Source organism: Neofelis nebulosa, chromosome 2 (assembly GCF_028018385.1).
Source record: "Neofelis nebulosa isolate mNeoNeb1 chromosome 2, mNeoNeb1.pri, whole genome shotgun sequence".
Lineage (NCBI taxonomy): Eukaryota > Metazoa > Chordata > Mammalia > Carnivora > Felidae > Neofelis > Neofelis nebulosa.
Window position 1 is genome coordinate 215,638,387 of NC_080783.1, and position 9,691 is coordinate 215,648,077.

Consider the following 9,691-nt stretch of genomic DNA (forward strand, 5'->3'; position numbering starts at 1 on the left):
GTGTCTGGACAGTCCAGCGACAGGCAGGGGGCGCAGGGGCAGGCGCAGCTGTCCGTAGGCTGGTGGCTGCATCACGCGAGTGGGTGGACTTCTCTCCTGGGTTTTGTGGGTTTTTGTTCTGTGAAGTAGGAAGCGAGCTCGTTGGCTGACAGAGGAGAGGGGAGGAGATGTTGAGAATAGGGGCGGGAAGTGAGGGTGTGGAAAGTCCCCCCAGGGCCCCCCAGGACCCCCCAGGGGTGGGACTTCGGGGCTGCAGAGGGCCCCTCGAGGTTTTGTGGTCATGCAGCTAAAGTGAGAGCCAACCGCATAGCAGCTCTTTCCCCCCACTTTGGTCTTTGGTCCGAGTGGGTGTGCACCTGCCCTGTCCCCTCCATCTCCTCTTGCTGCCGCCTTGGGCTGCTGCCCCCACCCACCTGCCCTCACCCAAGAAGCACCCAGCCCAGTTACCGGTCCCCTAGCGACAGGGGCTGGGCTCAGCGGAGAGAGGCGGTAACCGGAGGCCTCCCCCGCTGGGCGCTAAGTACAGAGGTCCTGCAGGGGTGGGGGTGGGGGGGCTTCCCATCCTGGCACAACCAAGCTGGTCCTCTCTCCCCCTGCCCCGGGTCTCTGCCGGCTGAAGCCGATCGGAGTTGGTTTCTCCCACTTTGTCGCCCAGAATGTTTCAGCGGAGAACTTCTGACCCCAGCCTCTTGTCTCTAGTCACTAGTGGGTCCTCCAGGGCACTTCTGCCCCGCCCGTCCCCCGTCATGCTCACCCAGTAACAAGCAGCGGTTTGTTACCCGTGTTCCCGACCAAGCACCTTCACACCGCGGACTCATTCCATTCGGGCAGCTCTAGGAGGTAGGAAACAATTCCCAGTTTGTTTGCTTATTTGTTTTTCCAGGAGGAGAGACTCTTTTTTTTTTTTTTTTCTTCAACGTTTTTAATTTATTTTTGGGACAGAGAGAGACAGAGCATGAACGGGGGAGGGGCAGAGAGAGAGAGAGAGACACAGAATCGGAAACAGGCTCCAGGCTCCGAGCCGTCGGCCCAGAGCCCGACGCGGGGCTCGAACTCGGGGCTCGAACTCACGGACCGCGAGATCGTGACCTGGCTGAAGTCGGACGCTTAACCGACTGCGCCACCCAGGCGCCCCCAGGAGGAGAGACTCTCGGCAGAGTAATTAATTTACCCAAGGTGAGTGGACAGGTAACTAACTCACTTGCTAGAAACAAGAAATCCGCCCAGCTCTGCCCGTTCCCAGCCCACACCCTCTCCACTGGGGGCCTGGATTCTCCCTAAACATCTCCCCTCACGCGCTGGATATACACCCATAAGTTACCCACGTTTGAGGGTTTGCAGACATGTATACGGCACAGAAGGTTACGAGAGAATCTTCCTGCTCTCATTCTTTCCCCAGGGTTAGGTGTTGCCACCAGTCAGGACCGGCCACATAATTGGGGGGCCTGATGCAAGATGAAAATGTGGGGCCCCAGGTTCAAAAATTATTAAGAATCGGGACGGCGCCTGGGTGGCTCGGTCGGTTAAGTGTCAGACTCTCGATTTCGGCTCAGGTCACGATCTCGCGGTTCGTGGGGTTGAGCCTCGAGTCCGCACAGAGCCTCCTTGGGATTCTCTCTCTCTCCCTCTCTCCCGGTGCCTCCCCTGCTCTCTCTCTCTCTCTCTCTCTCTCTCTCTCTCAAAGTAAATAAACTTAAAAAAAAATATTAAGACTTTCAAGGTGGTACAGGCAGAGCATTAAGTGGCACGTGGGGGGCCTTTGTGAACACGGGGTGGGGGGAGGGGGCTGTGTCGCTGCGTGGGTCTCATGCCCCTGAAGCCAGCTCTGCCCTCTGGTTTGCGCCTTAAATACACTCATAGATACGTGCAGGCCTTCACTCGTTCATGAACCTCCTGACGTGTTATTCGGCAAATGGCATTTGCTTGTGTATTTCTGAAAAGCCCCAAGTGACCCTAGGTAGCGGGCACTTCACACGCCTGTGTCGCGTTCAGCGCCGCGAGGTAGGCACTGCGGGATATGGGAGAAACCGTCATTTATCCCCGTTACGCAGTTGAGGGAACTGAGGCACAGAGAGGAGCAGCTCGTCCAAAGCTACGGTAGAGGCGGCGGACGGAGGACTGGAAGTCGGGAAATTGGGTCTGGAGTTTGCGCACCTGATCGTATTTAATCAGTCTCCTGACGACGGACACCAGGTCGCTTCCAGTTTGTCAATGTCACGACCAAACCCGCAGCGGCCCTCCCAGGCTGCTCCCTCTGCCATTTCTGGAGAAAGGATGTTTCCGGGGACGTGGGCCCCCGGAGCTCGCAGTCTGAGCTGAGCCCCAGCCAGGGGGAATGTGCGGTCGTCAGGAAAATGAGAGGGCTGTGCCAGGGGAAACACTTGGCCTGGAACAGCCAGGCCGAGGACGAGAGTGTGGAGGGTCCATTCGAGCCCCACTGGGTGGAGAGATTACTTAAATAAAGAAAGAAACTTAAAAAGGGGGGGTGCTTGTCTCAGAGGAGCACGTGACTCCTGATCTTGGGGTCGTGAGTGTGAGCCCCTTGGCGGGTGTAGAGATGACTCAAACAAATAAAAGAGAAAAGGAGTGTGGGGGTGCCTGGGTGGCTCAGTCGGTTTAAACATCCGACTTTGGCTCAGGTTCGTAGGTTCGAGCCCCGCATCGGGCTCTGTGCTGACGGCTCAGAGCCTGGAGCCCGCTTCAGATTCTGCGTCTCTCTCTCTCTCTGCCCCTCCCCTGCTTGTACTCTGTCTCTGTCTGTCTCTGTCTCAAAAATAAATAAAACATTAAAAAAATTAAAAAAAAAAAAAAAAAAAGGACTTAAAAAGAAACCTTTTGCGGGCACCTGAGTGGCACAGTTGAGCCTCCGACTCTTGATTTCAGCTCAGGTCATGATCCCAGGGTCGTGGGATACAGCTCCACGTGGGGCTCCGTGCTGAGCAAGGAGCCTGCTGGAGATTCTCTCTCTCCTATCTCTGCCCCTCTCCCACTCTCTCTCTCTCTCAAATCAAAACTAATACTAAAATAAACCTTTTGGAGTCATAACTTAAGAACTGTAAACTGCATTGGCTGAGTTTTGACAAATGTACTCAACCTTGAAACATGGCCTCTATCAGGATAAAGAACATTCCCCTCATTCCTGAAAAGATTCTGTGGGCCTCTTAGTACCAGTCTCATGTAACGACTGATCTGTTTTTTTATTTTATTTTTTTAATATTTGGCTTTTTTTAAGTTTAGTTATTTTGAGAGAGAGAGGGAGAGGGAGAGAGAGAGAGAGACAGTGAAGGAGGGTCAGAGAGGAGAGAGGGAGAGAATCTGAGAGTGCAGAGCCCAACGCAGGGCTAGAACCCATGACCCGCAAGATCGTGACCTGAGCGGAAATCAAGAGTCAGATGCCCAACCGACTGAGCCCCCCGGGGCCCCTAAGGTTTTGGGGGTTTTTTGTTTTTTAATTACAAAACCTGATGTTTATTGAGGACAAAGGAAAACAGTTGGCACAGAAGCCCGATTTCACGTCCTCAAACTTCAGCCGAGGGGGGCGGCCAGCCCCGAAGTCACCCTCCCTGGGAGAGAGGGGCTGTCAGGCCTCAGGGCTGCGTGGGGTCTCTGGCCCAGGAGCATGTGAAGGAGGAGGGCGAGAGAGGACCGAGGGCCCTGGGTGGGGGCTGGGAGCAGCAATGGAGGGGCTGCTGAGGTGGTGACGGTCCAGGGGGGAGGCGGGGAGAGTGTGGTCCACTCTCAGGGATTGACTTGGGGCAGGGAGCTGAGCTCAGGCAGCAGCTGGGGGGGGGGGGGGAGGGGGGCTTATCTTGTTGTTATTGTTTTTAAATGGTTTACTTATTTTGAGAGAGGGCAAGCAGGGGAGGGGCAGAGAGAGGGGGACACAGAATCGGAAGCAGGCTCCAGGCCCTGAGCTGTCAGCACAGAGCCCGACGCGGGGCTCGAACCCACGAACCGTGAGATCATGACCCGAGCCGAAGTCAGTCGCCCAACCGACTAAGCCACCCAGGCACCCCGACAAAACGTGTTTAGAAGCAACATAAGCCACTCGGGTGGCTCAGCTGGTTGAACGTCTGACTCTTGATTTCGGCTCAGGTCGTGATTCCAGGGTCGTGGGATTGAACCCTGCGTTGGGCTCTGTGCTGAGTGTGGAGCCCGCTTGGGATTCTCTCTCTCTCTCTCTCTCTCTCTCTCTCTGCTCCTCTCCTGCTCTCTTTCTAAAATAAGTATAAATAAATAAACAAATAAATAAATGCAACTTAAGCCTGCTGCTTACTCAGCATAAAGGCAGAACAGGGGACCTGCTAATTTGGTCTCTTTCTAGACTGCTCGATCGTGCCAGGGGTCACCTGGGGACATTTATATCAGCCTTTTTGTCAAGTCATCAGCGAATGCAGTCAGCAATTTGGCCGGTTTGAGTGAAGGGGCCACATAAAAATGAAATATTAATTCAGCTTCCCCTCTTTACTATTTATAAAGTCAAAACAGAGAAGGCTGTTCCTCAAGCCCGACCACAGTGGGTGTGAAAGCTGCAAGTTCATGGCAAATTGTCAGTGTCTGGGCAAAAAGAAAACTAAATCTTTAGACGAAATCCCAGCTCAGCAAACCCCTCAGCAGCTGTGGGGAGGACTCAAGGTCACAAAATGCCTGGACCATAAAATACAGTGACGGCCGCTCTGTACTAGACTTTGCCGTAAGGTCAAGCTCAGAAAACCACCCCGGTCTTCTTCCTGTGTCAGGTGTGCAGCAAGCTAAGAAGGGGAAACCCCGTATCTCCTTGCTGGGACGGAACACCTAGCAGGCCCAGGGGTCTGCAAGTTGGGGCCCCGCAATGTGGATTTGTGCTAATGTGTAGCATTGGCGTGGATTAATCTGGAAAGTTCCACTAATATTAAATTTCTTTTTTTTTAAAGAAATTTTGAGAGAGAGCGCGTGAGTGGGGAAGGGCAGAGAGAGAGGTGAGCAGAGGATCAGAAGCGGGCTTCGTGCTGACAGGCTGACAGCAGCGAGCCTGATGCGGGTCTCGAACTCACAAACTGTGAGATCATGACCTGAGGGGATGCTCAACCCCCTGAGCCACTAGGTGTCCCTACATTTTTTTTTTTTTAACGTTTATTTATTTTGAGAGAGAGAGAGAGAGCATGCAAGTGAACGGACGGGCAGAGAGAGAGAGACTCTCAAGCAGTCTCCACACCATTGGTGCTGAGCCCACGTTGGGGCTCGATCCCGTGAACCTGGGAGATCATGAACTGAGCCGAAACCAAGAGTCCGATGCTTAACCAACCGACTGAGCCACCCAGGTGCCCCTCCACTAGTATTAAAAGGAAGAGTTAGATTCGTTTACAGAAATTATTTCTGTAAAAGGCACCGAGTGGCCCCAGAAGCCTGTCCGTGACCCCTGTAATTTCTCGTGTTTACTAGTTTATTAATTTCCACACAAGATTCAAGCTAAGTAAGTGAATGTTTGATTCAGTTCGGCAGAGGAAAACACCAAACACAGAAAATGCTGCTCTGCACGTGGATCTCGGACTCAGACCTTTTTTGGTTCTCCAAAAATTGAACGACTTTTAGTTAAAAAAAAAAAAAAAATCAGCACCTGGGGCACCTGGGTGGCTTGGTCGCTTAAGTAGCCGACTCTTGGTTTCGGCTCAGGTCATGATCTCACGGTTCCCGGGTTCGAGCCTGGCGCTGGGCTCTGTGCTGACAGCAGGGAGCCTGCTTGGGATTCTCTCTCTCCCTGTCTCTCTGTTCCTCCCCCACTTGTGCTGTCTCAGTCTCTCTCAAGATAAATAAACTTAAAAAAAGATCACCACCTGAAAACCCTTCCCATCTGCAGAATCCGCAGAACGATAAGAGCTCCGTGAAATCTCACCTGCACCCCCAGCCCGGAGTTGGGAGACTTTACTGCACTGAGTGGGGCAGAGAAACAAAGCCCTGGGAGTCACCCCCCAGAATTGTTCTCTGTAAACCCAACAGTATAGAAGAGAGACGTCACTTCTTCTGTCCCGGGGCACTTTGACATCGTATGTGCTTTTCCTGGGCAGCAATGACTCAGTTCTCCGAGGTTTTCTCCAGGGAAACCTCCAGCCCCGGGGCTTGCGCCGATCCAGTGGGAAACCTGGTCCCCAGCTCAGGAGCTTTGTTGACATTAGCTTCTTATTTGGCTTTAGGGGGTCAGGACAGATACCCCAAGGGTCAACCGAGGCTTCGTGCCTGGTTCTGTGCAGGCTCCGCCCACAGCCTGCATGCTCCCTCCCAGGTTGGAGGTCCATCTCTGGGGGTGACCTTGGGACCTCGGAGGGAGGCCATCCCTCTGCCCCTGCTCTCCTCTCTGTGATGGCCTCCCTGCTGGCCAGAAACCCACTGTCCGGTGAGGTCCCGCCCCGCAGCCCCAGATCCAGCCTGTCTCCCTTAATCTTTGTTAGGGTCACAGCAGGCCGGTGGCCAGACCAGTCGGGCCATTCCCAATTGCCTGTCCTCTCTTCCTCCTCCTGAGAGACTCCCCCGTCCCCGACCGGCCGACCCCCAGCCAGTACCGGTGGGTGCCTCACCTCTGAACGGATCCAGGAAGTCGAAACTGCCTAAGTCAGACCCGTCCCCCAGTGACTTCCAGTAGGAGACTGGAGGTGGGTTTCCACCCGCCCTCATGGCCGGGGGACCATGCACCCAGGGGCAGCTTGTGTCACTCAGCTCTTTGCAATCTGAAATGCTACAGATCCTCAGGACCCCTCCCTCAGACCGCCCCCCCCCCCCCCCCCCCGCCAGGGTCATGGGCGTTCAGGGTGTGAAGGGGCTTTGGCCCCTCCCCACCTCTGCCATGGAAATAGGATACGCTCGACCCCAAGCCTCCCTGGGGACCTGGTCTCAGCTCAGCCCCCAGCTCACCCCCCTCCTTGTCTGCTCCTGTTCTGTCCTCCAGTTCTGTGAGGGTCCCACCAAAGCAGGTGCTGTTAAGTCTCCGCTGCAGGTAGCATCTGGCAGTCTCCCCTGGCTTCAGAGACCCCCCCCACCCCGTGTCCCCTGTCCCCTCTCCTCAGAGCGAGACCAGGAAACACCTGTGCACCAGCTTCCTAGTGGACGTTCATTCGTTCACTCAACAGTATCTTGTGAGCCAAGGTCTCTGCTCTCGTGGAAGTTACTCCTCCGAAGGGGAGGCAGCCGCTGCCTGTAACTCAATGGAAGCAGTAGGACGCTGAGGAGGAGAATGACAGGGGAACCCAGACGGCTGCGGAGGCCTCTGAGAGCAGGTGGCCTGTGAGGGGTGCCTGAAGCTTGCGGCTGGGGGAGGAGGGCTCCAGGCAGGGCTCAGCAGGAGCAGGTGCGCATCGGCTGTCTCCAAAGCGCCCAATGCAAATGCTCAAAGCTGAATTTTAAAACTCTCCCGTCCCCCACCTCGTTTCCCCACATCAGGAGGGGCCCTCCATCCAGCCGACGGTGCACGCAAAAAGCCTAGAGGTCAACCTGGAAACCCCTCCGCCCTCACCTCCAATAGCCAAGTCCTGTGGGTTGCCCCTGCTGACTCCTCCTTTCACTCTTTTTTTTTCTTAATGTTTATTTTTGAGAGAGAGAGAGAGAGAGAGAGAGAGAGCGTGCGCTTGCGTGCAGGGAAGGGTCAGAGAGAGAGGTACAGAGGATCCGAAGCGAGCCCTAAGCTGACAGTAGATAGCCCGATGCAGGGCTTGAACCCGTGAACCACGAGATCATGACCTGAGCCAAAGTCGGACACTTAACCGACTGAGCCACCCAGGCGCCCCCCTCATTTCATCTTGGGCTCCTCCAACCCAGTCTTCCTTTTCTGCCGAGCGGCCCTTTAAAAATGCACATTTGCTCCTGTGACTCCCTTGCTTGAAATGCAGCATTGGCTTTCCCTCCCTTCTTAGGATGGAATCTAAATTCCCAGCCGTCTTTCACGGGTGACCTTCTGCTCTCCTCTCTCCTGGACTCTTGCCACACTAACCTTCCAATTCCTTGAAAGCTGGCCCCAGGGCCTTTGCCTTGCACACAGCGATCTCCCTCTTGTCCTTAAGCTTCACGTCCGGCATCCTGACTATTCACACGAGACACCGTGTGCCATTACTTCACAGCCCCTCCACCGCGAATGCATGGACTGTATGCTTACCCAGGCCCGCCTCCCTGCTCTGGGTGGGCTCCCTGGAGCAGGGGCATCACCATTTTGCCCACCATTGCTGCCCCAGCGCCTGGCGCAGCCGTGCACACGCTAGGGGCACCCTAATACTCATTGAGCAAATCTGGCCAGAGACAGAGGAATGAAGGAAAGAATGTGCCGTGGAAATCCTGGGACCCTCTCTTCCGTCACCGTGACCCAGCTCTCTCACCTAGTGAATGGGGGGGGTGTGTGTGTGTGTGTGGAGCATAAACAAAGCCAGCAAGTGTGCACCGTCCCACGGTGGCCCCGAAGCCACGCTGGCTGCACCCTGGTGCCATTCCCCACGTCCACCCCCCCAGCAAAATGTCCTCAGAGTCGCTGCCACATAAAAACACTCTGCAGTGGGGGAACCACTCTGGACCCCCAGCTGTGCCCTCCGTGGTGGCAGCTCTCGCCTCTGGTCACCTCCGGGAAGGGCCAGATGAACTAGGTCCTGCTGCTCGGAAGGGTCCCCGCGTCACACGACTTCTTGGTAAGGGACGGTGGGACGCCAACGGCGGTTTCCCAAACTTTTTAAAAGATCAGCAGAACTTTTCCTGACGTAACAACTCAAGTGGAGCCCGGCACCGAAGTGGGGGTGGTGCCGGGCCCCCCGCCCCCCACCCCCACGTTCTCTCTGCACAAACATTACAGAATTCCAACCCGATCCCTTGCCCATCCCGCCACGTAAGCTGTCTGGTGACTGGTGACCGGGGGAGCAGGTTTGCAAAGCAAAGTCAGCTGAGGACTTTTGGAAGGGAGAAAACAAACACCAGTGCAAAACCCCAGGACGACACCATTTTCTGTCCTTTCTAGGATGCGAGCAGCCAACACATAGAAAAGCCTGAAATACAGAAGCCGCGGGCCCGTACAGAGAGGTTTCTGGCGGCCCCAGTTCTAAAAGCGGGGAGAGCGGACAAGCCTCCGGCTCAGCAGGCGGGGACAATAAGCCAGAGCCGTGCTGCACGGAGACGGCCTCCGGGTGGACGAGAGCTCCCTCGACGGCATGGAAGTGGGCGTTTGACAGAGCCGGGAGAGGAAGAAAGTGACAAAGTGTTGGGTACAGAAAGCCTGTTTCTGTGAAAGTATATGTATGTAGACACAAGTTGGGGGGGTGGGGGGTGGAGAGCAGGCCAGTACTTGAGTTGTGGGACTGTGTATGGTCTTTCTTGCTCGCTATTTCCAGATTTTCTACGACGAACAGGTTCCCCTTTCATAAGGAAACAACAGAAGACGTCCGCAAGGACAACGCAAGGGGACTGACCCTCCGGTTCCCTCCTCAGCACAGGCCAGGGGACCTGGGAGCCCCCAGCTCTTCCCCTCCTTGCAGGGTGGTTGGTCAGGGCCTCGGGGCAGGAGGACCCTTGCTGTCAGTGAACTCCGGGGTCTGTCTGAGGTTCCACCTGCCATCCCAGAGGGCCAGTTTCTGGGAAGAGCGACTGGCCCAGCCCAGCCCCCTCCCGAATGCCCCCCGGGGAGCCACCCCACCCCCACTCCCCATCCTCCCCTTGGGGCTGTGCCCCTGCGTTGTGCTGCGGTTTGATC